Here is a 24,706-nt window from a genome sequence, read left to right as displayed (position 1 = left end):
ATCCTGAGCCCTCTTGCCTATTTTTAAAATAGGGCTTTGGTTTTTCTTATTGATTTGCAGGAGTTCTTTATGTTCAAGATGGAGACCTTGGGTTGGTCACATGCATTGCAAAATTATCTGCCTCTGGATTGTTTCTCTGTTAATTTACTTAAACTTTTACATATTTAAAAGCTGAGCATTCCTAATCCAAAATTCAGAAAACAGAAATGCTCCAAAATCTGAAACTTTTTGAGCCCCAACACCATGTCACAAGTGGGAAATTTCAGACCTGACCTTAAATGAGAGGTCACAGTCAAAACACAGGCACACTAAAAATATTATATAAAGTTATGTTCAGGTTTTTTGTACCAGGTGTATAAGAAGCACAAATACACATTTCGTGTCTAGACGTGGGTCCCAACCCCAAGACATTACATTATACGTTCAAAAATATTCCAAAATCTTCCTCAAAAAATAAAAAATCTGAAATACTTCTGGTCCTAAGCATTTCAGATAAGGGATGCTCAACCTATATAAATTTTAATTCTTCAGATCATTGAAAATATTTTTATTATTATTTTATAACTTATGGTTTTTAGATAGGAAGATCCTATTTCCTACCATAAGAACATAAAATATATTCTAATGTTTTTGACAAAGTTATTTTCATGTAGATATTTTCCTCATACCTAATTGTCCCATCCCATTTATTGAATGCCCATCATTTTCCCACTGGTTTCTAATGCCACCTCTATTGTGTATCAACCCATCTATTATGCTTGGCCATTTGGGACTCACCATTCTGTTCCATTAACCCACCTATTCCTTACAACATTACTTTCTAAAGCTTCATATTAAGTCCTTTAGATGATACAGCAAGTCCTTCTTCCCCACTCCCCACCCCCAAATTATCTTTGCTAAGTATGGGCTCTAGTACACCAAGTTAATTTTAGAATCAGTTTGACAAATTTTACCAAAACAACAACCAACATCAGCTTTGTGGAATTTGATTGAATCTATGAACATTTTTTTGAGAGAAAATTCATATCTTTAGAATAGTGTCTTCTTACTCTTGAACACTGCATATGTCCCTATCTTTATTATATCAATTTTTGTATCAACTTTGTTAATATCTTACAATTAGACTTTATACTTTTATTCATAAGAATTTTATACTTGTTAGATGTATTCTTTACTTCAAATTTTGACCTTCTTTTAAAAATTATTATCAAATGAAGTTAGTATAGAGATACAGTTGACATTAATATATGGATCTTGTAATATTAACATTGATCAGTTCTCCTTTTAATTCCAATAATTTGTAGATTTTCTTGAGTTTGAGAAAATCAACCTTCAAAGAGACACTTTATCTTTTATTTCTTACTTCTTTTTCTTTTTAATGGTTTTATGAGAGCATTATAGTTATACATAATAGTGGGATTCATTTTGACATAATAATACATGTTTGGAATATAATTTTTTTCCATTTCAGTCCCAAGTACTCTCTCTTTCCCTCCCCTCCTCCCTTACCCTGTTCTCCTTCCTCTACTCTATTGGTCTTTCTTTTACCTATTTACCATTTTTAAAATTTTCTTTATCTGTTGACAGGCACCTGGACTGGTTCCATCACTTGGCCATGGTGAATTGCACTGTTATAAACACATGTGCCTATATCACTATGGGATACTGATTTTAGTTCCTTTGGATAAAGACCAAGGAGTGGGATGGCTAGGTCAATATGGTGGTTCTATTTTCTAGTCTTGAATAATCTCCATGCTGCTTTTTTTTATAGTACCATCCTGACTAGGGCCTTTAATAAAATATGGGGTGAAAAAAAAAGAAGTGATGATAAATGACCTTGTTTTCACAAAGATTGGTCTTAACTTCTCACTATATAGTGTGGTGTTTATTGTAGGGGCTTATTAGTAGATACTTTTATTAAGTTAAGAAGGTTTCCTTCTATTTCTGGTTCTTATAAGACTCTTTTTAAAATCAGGAATAGTTATTGGATTTTCTTAATTACTTGTTTTTCCATAAGCATTGAAATGTTCCTCGGCCTCTAGTCTCAATCATCAGGACAACAGGGATTTATGGGAAGTACACCAGAAGGCTGTCCCTTTTCCTGCCTTTTCCTGTGAGTTGCTGGAAATGGGATCAAGGAAAGTCATTTTATGAATCCATCACAACCTTCTTTATGGTGGTAAGTAGGGAGAAATCTAGTTTAGTTCTTGTTGACAGGTTGAGTGGTAAACAATTGATGTTAGAATTAAGTAGTTTTTTTTTTAACTTTCATTAAGAAAGCCTCTTCTTCAGGCTAATCATAAGGAATTAATTCTTCCAAAAACTAGGGATATCTGTTTTCAAAAACTGAGATTATTAGCATGGGCACAGTAGAATGCACCTGTGGTCCCAGTTGCTAAGCACGCTGAGGCAGGAGGATAATTTGAGCCCCACAGTTCAGGGCTAGCCTCAGCAACTTAGAGAGACTGTTTCTTTTAAAAAATAGAATAAACATTGAGGTTACTGGCATTCTGGCACAGTGAGCACTGATTAAGCATGCAAGACCCAGGAAATGAACCTGAGTGCCCCTGGAACCAAAGGTGGTTAATGCCTACTCTTTACAAAATCCTCTAACCTAAGTTTAATCAGATACAGTCCCAACTTCTTTCCATTTATTAAAATTGGTCAAGAAATGACAAGAGGAGGATACCACAGCTTGCCTTCATAAAAGAAAATACACTCTATAAAACTGGGACCCACCAGGTAAGAGTGAAGGAGCACAGCACTCATGTCATGTAAGGGAAGAGAGACCACACTGGTGCTCAGATTTCTGGAGGCAAAAGGGGGAAGGAGGGTTGAAGAAATCCATGAAACGAGGTGACCACCCATGAAAGGATTCTCAGGTAAAATCATCCACATGCTTCTAAGGCAAACGGGGCTGACAGAGTGGAAGGAGAATATCCTTCCAAGCATAGGGTGAGAAGCCATCCTTCCAACCCACTTGGAGCATGGAGGAAAGTAGAGAGTGGGAGTGGGCTGGCAATCCTAGGAGCCCAGACTCCCCAGGGTCATGTCTTAGGACTTGTTCATAACCTTATGAGCCTTGTCTAGCACAAAGGGGACAAGACAGCCCAGTGGAGGTGTAGGAAAATGACAATGAAGCCCAGATGCAAAACAAGCAAGAGGTGCATGTGTCTAGGCTCTTTTGAACCTTCAGGGAACCTGGGGAAATATCACTGCCCAGTTGTACGCAGCTTCACATATGAGTTTCTCTCTAAGGGAAGAAATTGGGGACAGGGACTTTGTTTCCAAGTTGTGTAGGATAAGAGATACTATTGATTCCTATTATTCACAGTACTCATATTCCATATGAGTTTCTGTGAATACTGAATTAGGGAATATGGGAAATTGCTCTTAGGAGAAATACAGGTTCCTGTAAGCCTCTGGTCACATCATTTCCAATGACACATATAACATCTTCTTATGTGTCTTTCTGTTTAAAGACACCTTATTTAATCTGTATGGATGATTTATTAACAAAGAACTCACAACGAATATGCCTTCACGAAATTTTCTTAACATGCCTGTTTTCTCCATACAACACATCCGCTGTTGCACTCAGAAATAACAGGCAGTACTCCAATACTGTTTTGGGAGTGACTTTAAACAACAAAACCAACATAAAGCATGAAAAGGAAAAACATGTGGCCCTCGTGACTTTATCTCTACCCACGTGTTTTGGGAGCTGCCTGGACTTTCATTCCTTCTCTTTCCTCCTGACAGGGTCAGTATGAAGGGCAGCACGTTTCCCTGGACTTCTTTCCCAGCACAGGACTAACTCCTGCAACACATTGGACTTAATGCCAGGGTTACCGCTTAAATATGGAATTGCTGTTTTCCCTCTTTTCCACTAGAGGGCGAGCTTCTTGACTGAAGTGGCTCATCTCTATCTCTAGGATCTAGGTCAGCATCTGTCACATAGTAAGTCTCCATAAATATGGAATGGTGGTTGATTGGATAGATGGATGGTTGGATAAATGACCTGTTCAAAATGGCATAGCCGACAGATGGAATGACTCAAAGACAAGCCTACTTCCTGGATTCTTAATTTTGTCTCACCAAGCTTTAAAATCTGTTCTCCAACCTCCTTGGTTTCCCAAATGACACCTACTATTGAAGGTTGCTACAGATGATGATGACATGCCCTGAGAGCTCCAGTTGCTCAGATGAAAGGCTCTGTCCATTGAGTACAGGAGATAATTTGTCCAGTGGGGTTTTTTTGTATCCTGGACTGAATGTTGCAGAACCAGCTAATGAAATCTACATTGTAATTAGGGAAAATATTCCAGCAGCAGGTTGACGAGATAGTCATTGTCTAATTATATTTTCCCCAGTATTTTAACCCAATGGTCTAGAAAAATAATTTAGAGTTGTGATTTTTGTAATTACTTTTTTGTAGCAGCCTGTTCAGAATTATAATAATCATTTAAGAGTTTTGAGAGCTTATGGGTTAGCTTCTATTTTAAAGCCTTAGAATAGAGTAGCACAGGAAGTGTCCAATATGCAAAAACAACACTCAAGACTCCAAAAGTGCTCCTCCCTGGGCATTGCCCTTGGCCAGAGGGAGCTGTGACCAGCACTGGAAGCCTCCCAGCATCTCATTCACTTATTCTGAAATCCCTGCAAAGTAGGTCTGATGATTTGCCTTATTTTATGGATGAAGAAACTGAGGCTAAGATGGGTTAAGACACTTGTCCAAAGCAATACCCAGAAATGGGGTTGAACTAGGACTTCCTCACTCCATCTTCAGTGATGACACACTCCATCTGTGCCACCAAGGGGCTTGGTCCTATCCCCTTCTCTGGTCTGCCTTCACAGTTCCCAGAGACATTGATTCAATTCTTTAAACAATGTCTTTTGTTTATTTTTTTAAGCACTGAGGATTGAACTCAGGGCCTGGTAGATGCTAGACACGCACTCTATCACTGAGCTATGTCCCCAGCCCCTTTTTTGGTTTATTTTAAAATTTTGAGTTAGGGTCTCCCTAAGTTGCCCAGGCTGGCCTCACATTTATGATCCTCCTGCCTCAGCCTCCCAAGTAGCTGGGATAACAGGCAACTGCTACCACCCCCTACTCTAATAGTGTTTTATTTTTAATTATTGTCAAACCTGGTTTAGGTGTTAAAGAGAACAAGGCAAAGTCCCTGTTTCCATAGAGCACATATTCTGGGGACAGAAGAAGACAGATAATGAGTAAACACATAAATATATATTAGGGATTGGTAAGTGCTATGCACAAAGGTGGGAAAGAGCACTATATGAAGAACATATGGAACAGGATTCCAGAACAGTACTGTCTTAGATTGGGTTCCCTGGGGACACACTCTGAACCTGAAAGTGCACCTAGAAAGTTTACTGGAAAGCACTGTCTGGGGCAAGGACAGCAGGATTGGTCAGAGGAAGAAGCCCAACAATAATATGATTGTAACTGAGCTCTCAGCCAATCCCAGAGTGAGCTCTGCAGTTGAGAGGACCCTTAAGAGTTGCTCATATCAAAGTAGAAAGGAACAGGGGCTTATATCCCTGTCCCTGTATCCACCTGGCACAGGCCCCTGGCTATTGCTAGGAGTGATAGAGGCACTCCCTGTGGCCAAGGGCACTGCCCAGTGAGGAGCATTTTTTTGGAGTCTTGAGTGTCCTATCTGCATAATTGAAAATCCCTATCAATCCTGTCTGGTAGGGTTATTGGCAAATACCAAAGCATTAACTGACTAAGCGTCCATTCTCTGTCTTGTAAGAATGGACGCTTAGTCAGTTAATGCTTTGGTATTTGCCAAAGTAATCACTTTACTAAAAATATTGCTATGAAGATCAAAATGCTAAAATGCTGATAAATGACCATGTAGAAATATGCAAGAGATTAAATGAATGAAGTCAATTTATACTGTGGAAAAGTACAGGTTGGGTATGGGGGAAATTGTATTGAACAACTGGAACTGACATGGAGAGACAAAACATACGAGGGAAAAAACAAAGAATTCAAGATGCATCCTATGATGCCATTTGCTTTTGAAAAGATGTGTTTGTATCTCTACAGAAAGATGGATGGAAGGACATAACTCTGGAGCATTAAGTGTGGATGCAGGAGCAGACGCGGGGCTGGGACTAGTCTTGCTCAGATGTGAGAAGATGAACATAGAAAGGGATTACAGACGGAAGAGGGTGATTGTATGGCAGTGTAGAAAACAAATTTGGGACTTCAGATTTATTCTAAAATTATAACATATGTAATATATATGATAAATATAAATATAATATTTACAATTATATAGTATACATATACATATAAATAGCTAAACAGTATATTTGCATATACTATATAAATATATAATATATATATTTACTATAAAACATAAATATCTATTAGTTTACTGTACATTTACAGTATATATAAACATATATATAATTTACTATAATTATATTATAATTTTATATATTATATATAATATAATAATATATTATATTATAATTTTCTATTCAGACTTGCTTTTTCTGGTGTTAGCAGCCTTGAGTTCAAATCATTGCTCTATCACTTACTAGTTCCAGTTGGTGGAACAACTTGGGCAGGTATTGTCTCTGAACCTGTTTTTCATCTGTAAAACGGGGATAATAATACTCACCTGGAAGAGTTATTGTGAGATTGGACAGGAGCTTCAGACACACATTCGCGCGAGTCACTGTCTGGGCGGGTACTTGACATTCCTTCTCTCTCTCTCCAGAAGGAGCAAGGAGTCAGAAGAACAGTTTCACTGGCCCCAAATGCACACTCTAGCATCAGACAGCTCTCCACAGAGGCCGGTGGCAGTCGATTCACCTAAAACTCTTGTAAATCAGTGGCTCACTTAGTTTTGAAACTTTTCCATCAAACTAATACATGCACATAGTTTTTAAAAGGAAAAAAAAAAAGTACCAGGAGGCTTATAATGAAACACAGCTGTCCGTCTCCATTCCTTGATTGCAAATGCAGCTTCAGTTAAATAGTCACCTACGTGTTTCTAAACACTATGCTCATTTTACTATTTCCTATTTTATTAGCTACACATCATCTGTTGTCTTTCTATGGTGATCTAAGCAGTTAGCATTCTTACAGCACCCTCTTCTCCCTCCACCAACCCCATATCATTACTCCTATTTAATTGGAAATTAGGGTTCATAGTGTAACAACTGCATAAGTGGAATTTTTTGACTCTTCATCACATGCCATCTACCTGTCCTTTCATTAGTCTTTTCTAATACTCTTCTTTATTTATCTCATCATCTCCTCTTAGTTTCCACCTGGGACACTTCCAGGAATACGGCTTCTTGCTCTGAATGCCTGCCATATGGAGATTGTCTTTGGTTTTCTCCTGGGTAGAATAGTCTATGGCTTAGATTTGCCCCTTAGTTTTGCTGTTGGAGTCCATTTTTTAAAAAGGCACTTGGGATGCTTGTGTATAAGTTTTCTTTTTATATTATCTCCTGGATTCCATATGAGTTTGCAGTTGGTCAATAGCAAGATTGCTTTCTTCCTAGTAATGAACTTCACACCTCTGAAGTTAAACAGGTACAACCAAAGGGGTACATATTAATTTATTTAGCAACTGTGGACTGGAAAAGGCCCTGTCCAAGGATCTGAAATAAATAAGGCAGGTTTACTGTATTCAAGATTTTTTGTTATTGTTGGGGAAAATAGGTAAACAGGCAATGATGTGATGTGGCCAACATTATGTAGAAATTTCTAAAGAAAAAAAAAAGAGCACTGAAAGAGGAAAAAAGAAAAAAGAAGACATAACACAGCTTAGGGAGCTCTTAGAGGACTTCCTAGAATTGGGACTATCTAACTTGAGCCTGAAAATAAAGATTGCTTTTTTATTTACATATTATATTGCTACAAAATGGATCTAAGATATATCACAAAATTTTAATAGCTATTTTATATTAACATCTTTTGGGGCTCACCAACTCTGCCTGGATCCTCTTAGCCTTCTGCATTTCAAAACTTTCCCCATTAAAAGTGTTTGACCAATACTCAGCTGGTTCTTCATATGTGGTTATTGGACGGATGAATGTCAGATATAGCAAAAATAAGGGGAAAGAAAAAATCTTTAATACATGGTCTTGGGACAGCTTCCTACACACACACACACACACACACACACACACACACACAAGTAAATAAATAAAATTAATTCCTTGCTTCGCCTCATTTGCAAGAATAAATTTCAGAAAGGCTAAAGAAAAAGATCTTTAAAAATTTTTGAAGACAATACAAGATTATATTTTTATGACATCAAAGTATGGAAAGATTACTTAAATAAGGCATAATACATAAATCATAACACAGACTGGTAAAATGGACACTATCAAATGCAAAATTTCTGTTCCACAAAAGACAACAAAGACACAGAGAATTGCCAAAAATTGATTTGCAGGACTTTGATTCTTAATGTCCAGTGTGGTGATGCATATCTGTATTCTCAGCTATGAGGAAGGCTGAGGCAATCACAAGTTCAAGTCCAAGCTGGGGAATTTAGCAAGACCCTGCCTCAAAATAAAAACAAAAATTTAAAAGGTCTGGGGATGTAGCTCAGTGGTAGAGCACCCCAGGTACAATCCCCAGTAGTACAAAACTAAATAAATAAAATAATGTAACTTCTCTGAGTATAAGTTTCCTCTTCTGTAAAAAAAAGATAGTATACTTTTGGTCTATTGAGTGATATGACGATTGTAAAGCTCTTAGCAGAGTACATAGTTCGTTGAGGTGCCTAGTGTGCTAAGTGTTGGGGCTTTCAGGATTGATGAGCTGATCTGTTCAGCTTTACCTTGGAATCTGATTCTTGGAGGATCAGACTAACACAACCACTTTATAAGAACAAGGGACCAGCCTGCAAGTCACTGCTTGTCTTCAATTATGTGGGCATTTGTTAGATGGCAGAGAAGCTGGGCTGCCACAGTGCCTGACCTACTCTTCTACAATGAATGTTTACTATTATTTTCTTCTTACTTGAGAGAGAAAATTTTCACTCTAAACATGGAAAGAATATAAGGGAGAAATTAAAATTTTAAAATGAACTATGGTCCCATCCTTCACCCTTTAATACCTTATAGTCAAATGAACAATGAACAAACACTTACCTATAGGATGATGAGTGCTATCATGGTTTTCTCTACCCTGACCTCTTATAGATCCAGAAGTAATGCCTCACGGCCAGAACTGCCATCTTCCAGTAATTCACCAAGATGATAAACACAAAGGCAAAGAGGGGAGGAACCCCAAATATGTTCTCTAGGCCTTTTAGAAAACACGGGGTTGTTCCTTTGGCCACTTAGATGTGAATCTACAAGAAGGGTGACATTGTAGACATTAAGGGAATGGATACTGTTCAGAAAGGAATGCCCCACACACATTATCATGGCAAAACCGGGAGAGTCTACAATGTTACCCAGCATGCAGTTGGCATTGTGGTGAATAAGCAAGTTAAGGGCAAGATTCTGATTACTAATGTGTGTATTGAGCACATGAAGCACTCTAAGAGCCGAGACAGCTTCCTGAAATGTGTGAAGGAAAATGATCAGAAAAAGAAGGAAGCCAAAGAGAAAGCTCCCTGGGTTCAGCTGAAGTGCCAGCCAGCTCCACCCAGAGAACCACATTTTGTGAGAACAAATGGAAAGGATCCTGAGCTGCTGGAACCTATTCTCTATGAGTTCATTGCATAATAAATGTAAATAAATAAATAAATAAAGGCCTGTGGACTATAAAACCGATTTTCTTAATTGAAAGAAAAAAAAAAAGAGAGAAAAAGTAATGACAGATCCAGGTGTGGTGGTACACACCTGCATTCCCAGCTACTTGGAGGCTGAGGCAAGAGGATCACAAGTTGGAGACCAGCCTGGGCAACTCGGTGAAACCCTGTCTCTAAGTAATATAAAAGGCTGGGGATGTAGCTCAATGGTAGAGTATTTGCCTCACAGGCACAAGACCCTGGGTTCAATCTGTAGCACCATAAAAAAAAAAAAAAAAGGGTGGGGAGAAAGGAAGAAGAAGAAAATCAACAGAACCCAGGTGAGTGTTGGCCTTCTGTGTTGGCCCACTCCTCAGATTCTATCACAGCTCCCCTATTATTGATTCGCCATCTCTTCCCAAGGGACCTCACCACGTCTATGGCTATGAGTGCCATGTCTATGCTGAAAATTCAAAAAAAGTTTATCTCTAGCCAAGTTCTTACACATCTACCTAAATGTTTAAATACTTTTTCAAACTTGGTAAGACAAAAAGTAACCCATCAATCTTTCTATATCCCTAAATAAATTTCTTTTCCACATTGACCCAGTTCAAATTGTTCTCAATTCATTTGGATTTTCTGATTACTAACAACTGAAACCCAGGATAATTTCTCATACCTCCCTTCCTTATTCCTCAACCCATATTTATACTCCCATCAAAATACTTCCTAAATCTATCCAGTTCTCACTAGCTTCTCAATAACCACACCGGTCTAAAGCATCACCATCTCTCACTTTGACTTCCACTACAATCACTTTCAGAAGTCCCCTGAATCCCCCTTTGCATCTCTTCCCTTCATGACTCTTCATCCACATCATTTTAAAATGCAAATCTGATTGAAATTTTCCTACAGGAAATCCTTGATTGGCATTCCACTGTACTTAAAGTCTCAATCTCTTACCGTGATCCTCAGGTCCTGGATCCTCTGGTCTCCCCCATCATAATGGCCTTGTCTCATCCTCTTTGCTCAGCTGTCTCCAGTGCCGTAGGCCTCCTTTCAGCTTCCAAAAGACAGCAAATTCTCCCGACAGTAGCTGTAGCCACGCACTTGTCTCTCTGCCAACGCCTGTGCCCAGTCAGCCAGTCTCACCCTTTCAACCTTCTTCAATGTCATTTTCCCTATTGCCCCTATCCAAATCAGATCATTACTGGCCTCTTTTTCTCCTTACCCATACTTAATAATTTTTAAATATTTGTTTATTTTTCTGGTCATTGTGCATACTTGTCTTACCTGAGAGAGTAAAGCTTCCATAAGGGTAAAAACTATGTCCATTTCATTCCCTAGTATTTCATTCCTTGCTAGTATTCTTATATCCAACATAGTTTACTAAGCATGGCAAGGGCTTAGTTAATACCCTGGCTGCACTGGAGACTTTTTTAGTGTCTTATAAATACATAGATTTTAGGGCTTCGACACCTATTAATTGGAATCTTTTGGAGGTGGAGACTGAAACCTGCTTTTTTTTTTTTTTCTTTTTTTAAAAAACACTCCACAAGTGATGCATTCCTACGTAGTTGGCCCAGTTCTGATGTTTGGAGAAAAGTGTCCAAGAATATAACCCAAAAGAGATGGGTTCCAATTCTTCTCTGTAAATTTCTCAGGATGAGAAGGAGTTGGGAAAGTCATTTATTATCTTTATCCTTAGTTTCTTTTCCTGTAAATTTGGAGCAATAAAAATATCTTCTTCAAAGAGTAGCTGTGAGGTTCCAGCCCACAATATATTTTAAAACACTTCATAAGCTACATATTGGAAAAACATGAGAATTTTTCACTTGTTAAAGATTACTCTTTAGCGGGGTGTGGTGGTGCATACTTGTTATTGCAGGGATAACAAATAAACAAGAAGCCAAGACAGGAGAACCAAAAGTTTGAGGCCAGCCTCAGCAATTTAGTGAGACCCTGTTTCAGAAATTTAAAAAATAAAATAAAAAGGGATGAGGATGTAGTTCATGTAGTAAAGTGCCCCTGAGTTCAGTCCCTAGTACCAGGAAGGAAAGAAGGAGGTGGGGAGGGAGGGAGAAAGGGAAGACCTCTCCTGTGTAGGGTTTACCTCATCATCTCTTGACAATCTAGTTGGAGCAGCCCTCTCTTCTCGAGTGAGATAGGATCCCTTATCCCTTTCTTTGCACTTCTAAAGAAGGACTAATGATAATAATTCACTGAGCCTTTTGGTTTTCCAAAGTTCAGGGCCATCATTACTTAGATACCATCATAACACACCCAGAGCCTCACCAGCCCATTTCCTGCTGGGGAGAAACTGAGCCCAGGCAGGAGCACCAATGCCCGTGGGAGGAGGAAATTTTCCTACAAGAGATCCTTATTGGCTTTCCTCCCTTCCGCTGCATGACACGGGCTGAGTCTGTGGAAAGTAATGAGGAAAGGCCACAACCAGGAACCGGGGGGACCTCTGGGAAGTTTCTTCTGCTCTTCCCATGCTAAATCATTTGCAAACATCCTCAATTATTTTGAGCTAGGACAATATCAAGAGAACCGGTTTCCCTAGCAGAGACATAATGAAAATAAAAATAAACTCTCAAACTGAAACAATGTGCTCTGTAATCTGTGAAAATCCTTTCGTCTCCCTGACTCTCAGGTACTGTGTATGTGGAACAGGTGGTGGGCACAGATGAAGGTATAAACAGGCACATGAAAGAATCCATCTGCCTGCAAGACAGCTGCTCGGGGACACCTGGTTTGGGTTTTGGTGTGTAGAACCAACAAGCACCCAGTCTCTCGTGCAGATACCTTGACTTGAGGCTTCCTCCCGGGTCATATCTTTCCTCCTTTCTCCATTCCTCCTAGACTGACCTAGTGAATCAGGTGAATCACGTGAGTTCTCCAGGGAAATGGAACCAGTAGGATGTGTATGTAGATGACAGATAGATAGATAGATAGATAGATAGATAGACAGACAGATGAAGAGGGATTTAGGGAATTAACTGACTCACATGATTATGTGGCAAGTCCCAAATCTGCAGGGTGGGTCAGCATGCTGGGACCCAGAGAAGAGCTGCTATTCAAGTCCAAAAGGTGTCTGCTGGCAGAATTCCCTCTTGCTTGGGGGAGGTCAGGTTCATTCTCTTCAGGCTTTCCATTGATTGGATGAGGACTACTCCAGTAATAGAGGTCATCTGCTTTCCTCAAAGTCTACTGACATAAATCTCATTAAAAATTCTCTCTCAGAAATATCCAGAATAATGTGTGACCAAATCTCTGGGCACTCTGGCCCAGCCGAGTTGACACAGAAAAATTAACCATCACACCTACTTCAGCCTCTCTTTATTCTCACCTGGACTATTTCCCCAGCTTCTAACAGGTCTGCCTGCTTTCTTTTGTGAATTTGTTCCTCTATTTGTTCACTCGTCTGAGAATCAGCTAATGAAGTACCTTCTACGTGCCAGGCATTGTTCTAGTGACTGGGGATGTGGCTATGACTAAGACTATATCTCTGCATTATTTGTGAAACGTACGTTGCTCCCTTTTCCATCCTTCCTAGACTGACCTAGTGCGTGAATTCATTTATTATCCAGCGTTTCAGAAGACTGAAACGCTGGATAATAAATGAATGTCACATATAATTTGAGGTACTGGAAATATTAAGAGAAATAAAATTGGGTAAAGACATACATAGTGGTATAGGGGAAATCTCTATTTTATTTAGGGAAGTCAGGCAAGAGCCCTCTGATGAGGACTTTTTTAGTAGAAAGAAGTGAGGGTATGGCCATGTGAAGATTGGGTAGAACATCATTCTAACCAAGAGGAAAACATACATGCAAAGGTCCTGGGGTGTACAGAAGCTTGGAGTATCGTACGAATAGCAAAAGAAGACCAATGCGACTGCAATGGTCAAAGCAAGGGGGTGGGTGGGTGAAAACAGAAGGTGAGTTTAAAGAGCAGGTCTGAGCCAAGATCATGTAAGAAAAAGAGATATTAAGGTTGGACATGCAGCTTTTGGCCTGAGCAATAAAAAGGAAAAACAATGGTGGTGCCATCTACTGGTTGGGGACACAGGAAGAAGAACGGGGACAAGGTGTAGAATTTCAAGAGCTCTGTTTCCACCAATTTTGATGGGCTGGCCAGATACCCAAGGGCAGATATCAAGTAAGATACTAGATAAGTAACTCTGAAGCTCTAAGAAGAGCTGACCGCTGGAGAGAGGAATTTGGTGTTATCAGATGTTATTTAAAGCTGTGGGGATGGATATGGTATGCCGGTCCATTTTTCTGGTACTAATAACACAATAACATAGACTGAGTGAGTTACAGAGAAAATAGATTTGCTATTTTGGTTCATGGTTCTGAACGTGAATGGTCCAGGGGCCACAGGTGGTGATGGTCTCCTTGCTGGCAGAGTCCCAGGGTGGTATAGGGCATCCCACAGAAGACAGTGTGTGTGTGTGTGTGTGTGTTTCCTTGCTCCCTCTTCTTATAAAGTCACCAGGATTCATTCAGAAGGGACCCACCCCAAAGATCTTATCTAGTCTAATTACATCCCAAAGATCTCACCTCTAAACCATAGTCAGATGAAATTTACACCCTCTTGATGTCTCATGATGGGGATTAAATTTCAACACCATGCAAGACACACTCAAACCACGTCCAAACCATACAGAGGGTATAGATGAGATGGGGCAAGATGTGAGCAGATTGAGCCCTCCTTAGAGAACTGGCAGGGGGAGGAATCCAGAGCAGACTGAGAAGTGGGAACTGGGGAGATGAGAGGAAACCCAGGGAGGCGGGGCAGAGCCAGAAAGAAAGCCTCCTGAGAAAGTGAGATGTTCACTGTAGTGTACTGTGTCTTTCAGTAGGGGACTTAAGTCAGTGAATTTTCTGGTGAATACTGAAGTATTTGGACTTCTGTCTGATATGTTATTTTGTATTTCTATTTCCCATGCTCTGTTTTTGTTTTTGTTTTTGTTTGGCTTTTTTATTTCCCTACTGGTATAAATTCAATTTGTAACTGGCTTATAGGGAAATCTCAAATAGTTGAGTTTAAACATGATATGGTTTTATTGTTCTAAGAGTTGCTTCCAAGCTACGCTGTGTTGATGCCCTTCTGCTGAGTAGCGGGTCCCTTAATGGCATCTGGCAGGATTACTTAATTTTCAACAACTTTTCGTTAATAGTACAGTTTAATTGTTCCTTAAAACTCAATTTTCTTTAATTATTTTTCTGAAAGACTTATTTTTCATTTTAAAGGTAATTTAATGGAAATTTTCAAACATGCACAAAACCATAAAAAAAAAATCCTATTTAATTTTAACTTTGATCTTGTACCAGGTGCAAAGCTCTCCACCTCTAAAGGCTGGATAAGGATGAGTAGGGGTCCTATTGTTACCGCCAGATGTGAAGATTGAACATCCGGGAAATGTGAAAACAAGTTTTATTTAAAGAAATTTAACACAGACTTCTCTGCAGAGAAAGGGGCCCAGAGATGGGTGTCCATGGGATGGGGGTGAACCTTGTCCTTTTTATAATTTCCAGGTTTCTTACATTTCATGTCCCCTCCCTTTATCCCAAAAATATGTTAAAAAGGCAGGAAAGGGACAATTCTGGGGGAGCCACCCAGGTAATACTCAATAATTCGATGCTAAGAGGGACAATCTCCCCCGAGGCAGGTGACTTTTTGTTGTGGGTTAGGGGAGGGAAAAATGTCTGGAAGGTATTAACATTCCAAAATCCCTGAAGCAGGTGACTTTGGCTGAGGGAGGGGGGGATGTGTCCTGAAGGTATTAACATTCCATTTCCCTCAGAACCAGCATCCACCTTCTCTATTCACCTTCCATCTTCCCAACCCATGCAGATTCATCTCTGTACACTAACTGCCTGATCTTTTTTCTTGCTTCACTATCATGCCCTGTGGTCAAGGGGTCATTCAGAGATGCCTCCTGGGGGCACTCCTGTCCCCTTTGGAGATTAAGTCAAGTCTCCAGCCCCACCCCACATTGGCATGTCATGATCTCTTCTGATGCCTGTTCATCCTCCCCTCCTCTTTCCTCTGCTTGGAAAGGTCTCAGCCCATTCCTGTCAATATTGTCCCTGAAAGCACCTTCCTTGCCTCTTAGGCACTGCCAGGAGGGGCCAGGTCCTCCATCAGTCCAGACTGGCAGCACCCACTCCCATCTCTTTCCAGTTTCCTTTCTTTGCTTCCCTCCCCCATCCCATATCCTATTTCTAATTGCATTTTATCCTGTTTATTTATTCATTTACTCATCTATTTATTTAGCGCATAAACAGATGAGTGCCTACTATGGATCAGACACAGGCAAAAAGTGGTCAGCAGGCAGGTGTGCTTTCTGCGTTTCTGCTCACAGTCTAGCAGGAAAGAGACATTGCGCACCTGAGGATGCTGAACAGTGATGTTGCACTATATGTTTTTGCAGACATGTGTACTCATCTTTTATATTCAGTTTAATCTCACCGCCAGTCTGTCTGCATTCTCCAGGTTGAGCTAAGTGACCTCCTGTGTGCTCTATTAACATGCTACAGTCTCTCCCATAGTCCTTTGCACATTATAGTCTGTTTGCATACCTGTCTGACCCACAGCCATTGAAAACACCTGAGCAGCAGGTGTTGTCTCAATTCTATCTTATGCTCCAGCTCAGTTCTTGGTACATAGTGGATCGCAGTGAAAACTAAATAGAAGACCAGCTAAAATGAACACTTTCCTTATAGGGCCCTTCCAAGTATAATTTCTAAAAAATAACGCTTCTGAACAATTTGAGAAATAAGTCCAAAGTAAAGACACAAGCCAAAAGTCACCTTGACTACTAAGAGATACCATGTTGGAAGATGCAGCTTAGTTTGAGGGCTGAATGAGTCTGCAGGGAACCATATCATTAGGCAGATGCCCACCCAGGGGAGGGGAGAATCACCCAGGGAAGAAGAACAGTGGATCCTATATTATTTGTGGGCAGGCTTGCTTTCAAGAGGAAGATGGGCAGAGTTGAATAGAGCATGCCCAATTATTCCCCCTATGTTACCTAAGAGAAATCACCCCACCTTTTCAAAGGCCAGAGTCAGGGGAGGGGCGCCCTGAGTGCAACACTAATTTGGTTCCTTCACAGGAAGGAAACACCAGGCATTGGCAAGAAATGTTCCCCCATTATCGACTCCATTGTGCCCAGCATGTGCTAGACCCTTTTCCCTGTGTCAGACTATTTCATCTTTACACCGAAGCAGAGAGAAGGAGGGTCATTCGAATTTTATGGAAAAGGAAGCCAAGGTTCGTAATGGCTAAGTCACTTATCCAAGATTACAAACTGAGGAAGTGGTAGAGTCTGAATTCAGTTGTATTATTAATAATTATAGTTGAGATTTAGTTAGGTGCTTATGATATGGTAGACATGGGGATAAGCACATTAATCCCCACAACAATCTTACGGAGTAGGTTGTGGGTTTTATTCTTTTTTATAGGCTGATCTCACATAGCTCTCACCTGGGATTTAACCCAGGGATTTGTCCCTTGAAACCTTAGCTTTCAACCATTTGCCCCTTGCCTCCAGACTCTATCACTCCTGCCTCAGGTAAAATATGTAAAAAATGCACAAACACTGCCACTCCACAGGGAGCATGTTTGTATCCTCCAGCAAAAGGATTTCTAGGACACAGATAGCATCTCCAAGGTCTGGGTTTGAATCTTGTCACTTGTCAGCTGTAGGATTCTGACAAGTGGGTCTGCCTTTGTCACCTGCCAAGGGGAAATCATAATAACTCCATCAGGGAAAAGAAATGACTGACAGGAGACAAGCAGACATGCTTCCTCACGGCAGAACAAGACAGAAAGATTCCATGACATGACCTCTCAAGAGTCTCAGGAAAGAAGCGGAAGGAGGTTTATCTTGTTCCTTTGAAGGGCTGGTTCCTCTCTGGTTGTTTGTTTTGGCCCAGTGAGGCTGCTCTCCAGTGCCTGACCCCAGGCTAAGACTGGAAGGGACACTAGGGTCCCTGACTTAGGGGTAACACTTGGGTGCCACGATGGTAGAGAACACAGCAACCCTAAGCTGGGTGGGGTAGGGCGGGGTTTCTGAGGGTTACTGTGGGACAGGCCTAATTGCTTCTGAGAACAGGGGAGAGCCACTACCCCTCTCAACAAACCTGAAAGGCGAGTATGATCTTGCATTTCAGAGAAGTGAAGATAAAGGAACTAAGCAAACAAAGCAGGCAATGGGAGGAAGTGAGTGGGATCTGGGCAGTGAAGGAGTAGAGAGAAAGGGTGAGGGAGTCCTTTCCCCCACTTTGCAGGCGGCCCATTCCACCTCAGATGGGTCTGGGTGGGAGGAGAGAGGTGAATTTTGGATGTTGGCAGCCTGGGTCCAAAGCTGGTGCTGTCATGCCCAAGGTAAAGGGCTGAGGCTGCCTGAGTCCCAGAGCTGACTGGGAGGAGGGGCGCGACACTTAGCTCTGTGCTTCACTGAGAGAGCGGTTCAGTAAGAAGCAACTGCCGTTCCCTGAGCCTCGGTTTCCTTCTCAGGAAAATGAAAATGCTCTGCTCGATCAGTTGTTTATAAACTGCGATCCTAAGAGTTCTGGGAGTATTACTCAGAACCTGCACCAAGTCAGGTTCAGGTAGGAAAGAGAAACAGATCCAAACAGAGCAGCTGAATTTTCATCCAGTTAAGAAAAGAAGTGTTCCCTCCCCTTCTCCATATCTTTCTTCCCACTGGACAGAACACAGACATGGTGATGAGCAATCTGGGTCATGTGAGCAAGGGAAATACCCTAAGGAGGGTGGGGACACAATAGCAGGGAGTCTGACACACAAGCCCTGGATTGCTTCCACGCAGGTTGCCACATAAGTGAAAAATAAACTCTGGTCTCGTTTAAGCCACTTTTTATATGGGTTAGAATAACTGAAAACATGCACACACACACACACACACACATACACAGAGGCATATAGGGAGTAAAAGTGGGAGTAGAGATCCCAGCAAGGAGCTCTTTTTTTTTTTTTTTTAAAGAGAGAGAGAGAGAGACAGTTTTTTTAAATATTTATTTTATAGTTTTCAGCGGACACAACATCTTTGTTTGTATGTGGTGCTGAGGATCAAACCTGGGCCGCATGCATGCCAGGCGAGCGCGCTACCGCTTGAGCCACATCCCCAGCCCCCAGCAAGGAGCTCTTGACATAGTCCAGGCAAAGACCATGGTGGTTTGGAAGCAGGTGGCAGCTGTGGAATCAGTGTGAAAATCAGGTAATGAAGATATTGCAAAAACACAAGTGATGGAATTTGCTGCTGGAGTGAAAGTGAGCTAGGAGAAAAGTCATGGGTGATTCTAAGACTTGAAAAACTGTCTGGAGAAGATGAAGGGAGGAGCTTGGAGGGAATTGGAAATCAGGAATCCTTTTTGGAAATGTTAATTTAAAATGCCAAGTGGACATCTGAGTCTTGCTTGGGCACTTGGGTTCAAGCATAGATTTCAGGGGAGAAGGGATTAAGTACCAAGAAACAAAACAACAGCAACAAAAATTTAAAAGCCATGAAATGAAATTCTTCTCCCAGGCCATTTGGGCAAAAGTGTAGGGAACTTAAAATAGAATTTCGTAGTGAAAATATGACCAACCTGCTGTCTTGTCATTTTCCAAAATTGCAATCTGACCTTTAATTAGCTGGCTCTACAGAGAACAGGCACTAGGAAACCCATGGACAAATTACTGCTCTGCACACTTTGGAAAATGAGTCCAAACAGTTCAGAGTTCTTGAGGTATATAATTACCTTCTGAGAAAGCTTTCCAAAAGGGCAAATTGCATTTGGGTAAATTGGGAAGTTGAGGAACTGGATTTTCAATTCAAAAGGCAAAACGGAAAGAGTGGTTAGAAGATCTTGGCTTGGAGTCCTGGATTCTCTATGCAAGAACCTGCTGATATGAGACAAGTCATCTAATATTCATCCATCCATCATAGGAATAGAACATCTACGGTGTAGTTTCCTTTCTCTTAAATCTCCAGCATCCCCATATCATGTGGTTATGTCATAATGCTTATTGCCCAAAAAAGAAAAGTGAGGAACATAGAAAGCTATAAAATTCAAATAAAAGGGAAGATAAGAAATAAAGGGACATCTTTACAGGCAGAAATGGGTATCAGAAATCTCTTTTGCCACTAGGATTTGAGACAGTAGGGACAAAAATGTACAGAGTCCAAGTAAAGGGTGTCATCTTTGAAGCAGGAGCTATTCTGTGAGCAAGGATTGGGGACAACAGTGCAAAATAGTCTGCTTTTTGCTTCTCAGGGTCCAGCTCTAGAAAATTCCAAAGTCTAGATTCATCACATTCATATTCATAACAACATGAAAGTGCTTGAGGGTTATGTCAGAGAAGCTGCACACTAACTTGGGGTACAGAAACAACATTTCTAGAAGGTCCAGGGTTGGGGAAATAGAAGCCACAGAGTAGGGACTTCACAATTAGAGGGTAAAACAGGGATGAAGTCTTCAGGATCAGAGGTCACAGATGGCTGGAGGATATCAAGAGGACTTCAGGAATTATGAACTCCTCAATATAAATCCACTCAGGGTACCAAAGGACCAAGCCAACCCTGCTAACCCTTTGGAGTACACTGAGAACTGAGCAAACTCAGACTTGAGTTCCTCCCCCATCTGAACTCTCCTTTCTACCATTCCCATGACCATGGAAAAGCAGAAACTCACTCCTGCTCCCTGACATCATCTTGGGAAAGAAGGAAAGGAAAAGTCTTTAAAATGAGGAGAGAAAATGTATTGATACAAGGCTCAAGTTTGAATCAAACCTAACCTCAATATGATTGAATTAGATAGAATCCAGAACAAAGTACATTGCCTTTAAGTGGAAAGTTGAAGGATTATTTCCTCCTATTAGTAGGAATGAGGATATAAGAACAGACGGTCAGATATTGCCAAAGAAATTTAAGGTATTTTTGCACATCAGAGTTGTGTGCAAATTTTACATTATTATAATGCTTTCACATATTCATTTCACAATTATTTACTGGGCACTTACTTTCTTCCAGGCACTGAGAGATAGATAAAATAGAATCTTCAAAGATTCTATCAACTTCAAGAATCCTAGAAGTTGAGGTAGGAGGCTTTTCCTGCTATCCCAGTGCAAGGTAAGAGGTGATATAGTAGAGACAAGCCTAGGTAGCTGTGAGAGGCCAGAAGAAAAGCAAAGGGCCCTCAACCCTGCCTGGGTGGACAGGCCTGAGGGATCTACTGGAGGGGTTGATGCCACCTGAGTCTCTAGAATGAGTAGGAGTCAACCAGATGGAATAGGACTGACTGTCAGGAATGGTGGTGTTCATTGCTGTGTTCACGTATTTATTTAACTATTACTGAAGGATACTTATTAAGTACAGCAACTGGTCCAAGCAGTGGGGACACAGCAGTGAACAACACAGCTGAGATCTCTGCCTTTGTGGCATTTATATTCCAGCAATAAAGAAGTGACAGATAAACATGCAATATAATATCAGGGGAAAATGTAATGACAAAAAAATAGAGTAAGAAGACAAAGGGAGGCAATAGGAGGAGGTGAGAAAAAGGCCAGAGCATCTCTTGCACAGAGGGCGAAGATGGAAGTGAAGATCCATTTGAAATAACAGCCTAAGCCCTGGGACCATCTAGAGAACAAGATTCAAGACAAAGAGAACAGCAAGTGCAAGAGTGCTAAGTCTAGAATTTCCTTCAAGTTCAAGAAACAGCCAAGAGGTTGGAGCACAGAGGATGCTGAGGGCAGTGAAGACACTCTGTGATACCATATGGTAGACATGGGCCATTACACATTTGTCCAGACCCTTGGGACGTGCAACACAGAGAGGGAACCCTAATTTCAATTACGGACTTTGGGTAATGATGATGGGTCAATGTAGATTCATCATTTGTAACAAATATACAATTTGGTGGGCAATGTTCACAATGGGGGAGGTGATGCGTGTGAAGGTCAGGAGAGTGTTTGGGAAATCCCTGAACCTTCTTCTCCATTTTGCTGTGAACCCCAAACTGCTCTAAAATAGTCTTCAAAAAGAAAGGGAAATAAAAGAGAAAAGGCACATTCAGGAGACCAATGGCTAATGTGGAACCGAGGGAAGAAAGAGAGGTGGGAAATGAGGTTGGAGTGTTGTCTGAGCCAGTTCAGACAGAGACATGCTTAGGAGTCTGGATTTTTCCTCTGCATGCAAGGCATCCTTGAAGCCAATGAGGTAGCAGGGCCTGAGAGAGTAAGGGGGACCAGAGGACTTGCAAATAGTTTGGTATGACTGGACTGTGAAATGCACAGTAGAGATCATGTTGGAATGGGCCAGAAAGGCAAGCTGGAAGGCTTCATTCAAAAGACCTGGGTGAGGAAGAGCTCAACTTGGCTGATAAAGCTGGAATTTATCCTGAGTGCAGTGGAAGCAAATGAAGAACTTTAAGGAGGTTAAATATTAAATTGGTGTAATCAGATTAGGTTTTTGGAAAAATGATTTTTGGGCACTTTGGGGGATGGATTAGAAGTACAGAGGAGTATTATAGGACAGAGGAAGGAAGAAAAGAGGATGGAAACCAATCTAAGAGGCTGGTGTCATCATCCAGGGAGAACTGATGATAACTGAGCAGGCGCAGTGAAACTGGGCATGAAGAAGAGGGCTGAAAGCTTGCCCGAGGGAGGAGGACTCTGATTCTATTCTCTCTCCAATGATGATGGCCATTCCCATGGACTTAAACACTCTGTCTCACCTCTGAGCTCTCATGTCCAGCTGCCTCTTTGGCTTCCCCACCACATCATGGATATCCCAGGCTTAGTGGAGTCTTGATTGGCTCTCTCATTTCTGGTCTTCCTCAGCATAGGACAGCACCATCCACACAGCTGAGTATACAAGACCTAAGGAGTCAGCATGCCTTTCCTCTGTCTCCATAGCCACTTCACTCAACTCCTAAAATTCTAAAATGCATTTTGAATCTGTTCATATCTTACTAGATCCACTGTCACCACCTTAACCACCACCAGTTGCTATCCTCTCTTCTCCAAACTATAAGTCCAAGAAGGAAATTAAGATGATCAATTGAAAAATCAGTGCTTCAATTACATTTATTATATCACACCATTTGTAATTTGTGTTTTTTCATGATGTACATTTTATATATATATATATATATATATATATATATATATATATATATATATATATATATATATATATATATTAATAAGGCATTATTGATAATTGACACAGTGGGCACCCACTATCAACCAGGCACTATTCTAAGCACTCTTCATTCATTAGCTCATGGAATTGTCCCAATAACTGGATGAAATTGCTAGTGTTGTTGTATTTATTTTGCAAGATAGAAAACAGAAGCACAGAAAGTTCAAATGCCACAAGGTCAGACAGCTGATAGCAGCTGTGGAAGAAATGGGCTACATTCATGGTCCTTCAAGAAGTGATCTCTTGTCCTGTGGTGAGGAGGTGGGAGCTGTGTACTCTCTGGTAAACCTTAGCTCCTTCCAGTTCAGCCCCAGCTGCGGTGGGACAGATGGTAGAAGGAAAGCTGAGGCACTTCCACCCAGAATGGGACTCCTCTGGTGGCTTGTTCCTAGGCTGTCAGACTTTGCTTTATCTGCTGTGCAGTCTCTCCTTTTTCTGCCCAATCCTGCTTCTTCTCTCTTCTTTTTACAAGTTCACTCCTCGTAATATCTTGGTCCTAACTATGATTCTGTGTCTGCTTTCCAGTAGGTCCGGATAATTGTGGCAGAGCCAGGATCCCAAACCTAGGCAATTTAGATGACTCTTCTGTGCATCCTAATATACCCTGTCCCTCCTTTTGTCTTTGAATTTGTTGTTGACATTTTAGTAAGGTGTGTGTGTGTGTGTGTGTGTGTGTGTGTAGAACAGAATCTGCCAATTTAATAAAGCATGCAATTTTAAAACACAAAATTCAGGGGTATTAATTGCATTCAAACTGTCATCCCCTTCTATTTCCAAAACTTTTTCATTACCACAAACTAGAGCAACCGTCTCCACCATTTATTACCTGAACTGTTTCATTATCTCAAACAGAAACTTTATAACCAATAAGCAATGACTTGAATCTGTTTTTCAGACACCACAAGTAAACTGAGCCCTCTCAGGGCAGCAATTCCAGTTTAACTTCTTTCTATTCATGGCATCTTAGTAGTATGTGGCATTTACTAGGCACCCAAGAGATTGCTTATTAATCTGAAGCATTACAAGAAAATGTCTACTGGGATAAGTTGGGAAGACTTCTTGGAAGAGGTGACATTCCATTAGAATTTTAAAAGTTGAATAAGATCTCAGTAGATGGTGAGGAGGAAGGGGTATTCCAGGCCCAGAAACAGTAGGGAAAGGACAGATGCTGCTGTCAACCCAAAGTCAAGGTTTCCCTAGCAGAACTATAGTTTTTGTTTAAGATACACAATGCATTAATAAGACACCCATACCTAGCTTCACATTCAGATCAAGGCAACAATTTGACATTTGTGATTAATGAAATGTAAGCAAAAGTCTAATGGGGATTCTAGGGCAGGCTCACATATCTGATGTAAGTGCGGCCACTTACTCTTTTTTTCCCTTCTATCACTTGTCTGGAATGTAGATGTGGTGACTGGAGTGACACTACCCATCTTACAACCATGAAGCAGGTGCCAAAAAAAAAAAAAAAAAATGGTGGAGTCCTTGGCCCTGATGTTTTTGAGTCATGGACCTAGCAACTATAAACTTCTGTGTGAGTGTGTGTGTAATTTCTAATTGTAAAGAATAGCTGGATTGTTTTGTTACTAGCAGTTAATCCAGTCCAAACTGATGCAAGGGCCCAAGAGTGTGAAGGTTCATATCTGAAACTAAGATGTGAGAGACAGGTTGAACAAAAGAATATCCTAACAGAGTAAACAGACGGAGTACTTCCTGAGCACCTAGGCACCCAGGAGAG

The 24,706-nt window shown here is 40.8% G+C and overlaps 1 pseudogene; it reads left to right on the top strand.

The window, feature by feature from the left end:
* The first annotated feature begins 9,038 nt into the window (after positions 1–9,038).
* LOC114100251 (large ribosomal subunit protein eL21-like) lies at positions 9,039–9,735 on the top strand (annotated as a pseudogene).
* Positions 9,736–24,706: the final 14,971 nt, after the last annotated feature.

The sequence above is a fragment of the Marmota flaviventris genome, chromosome 10 (assembly GCF_047511675.1).
Source record: "Marmota flaviventris isolate mMarFla1 chromosome 10, mMarFla1.hap1, whole genome shotgun sequence".
Classification (NCBI taxonomy): domain Eukaryota; kingdom Metazoa; phylum Chordata; class Mammalia; order Rodentia; family Sciuridae; genus Marmota; species Marmota flaviventris.
This window is presented reverse-complemented; position numbering and strand designations above follow the sequence as displayed.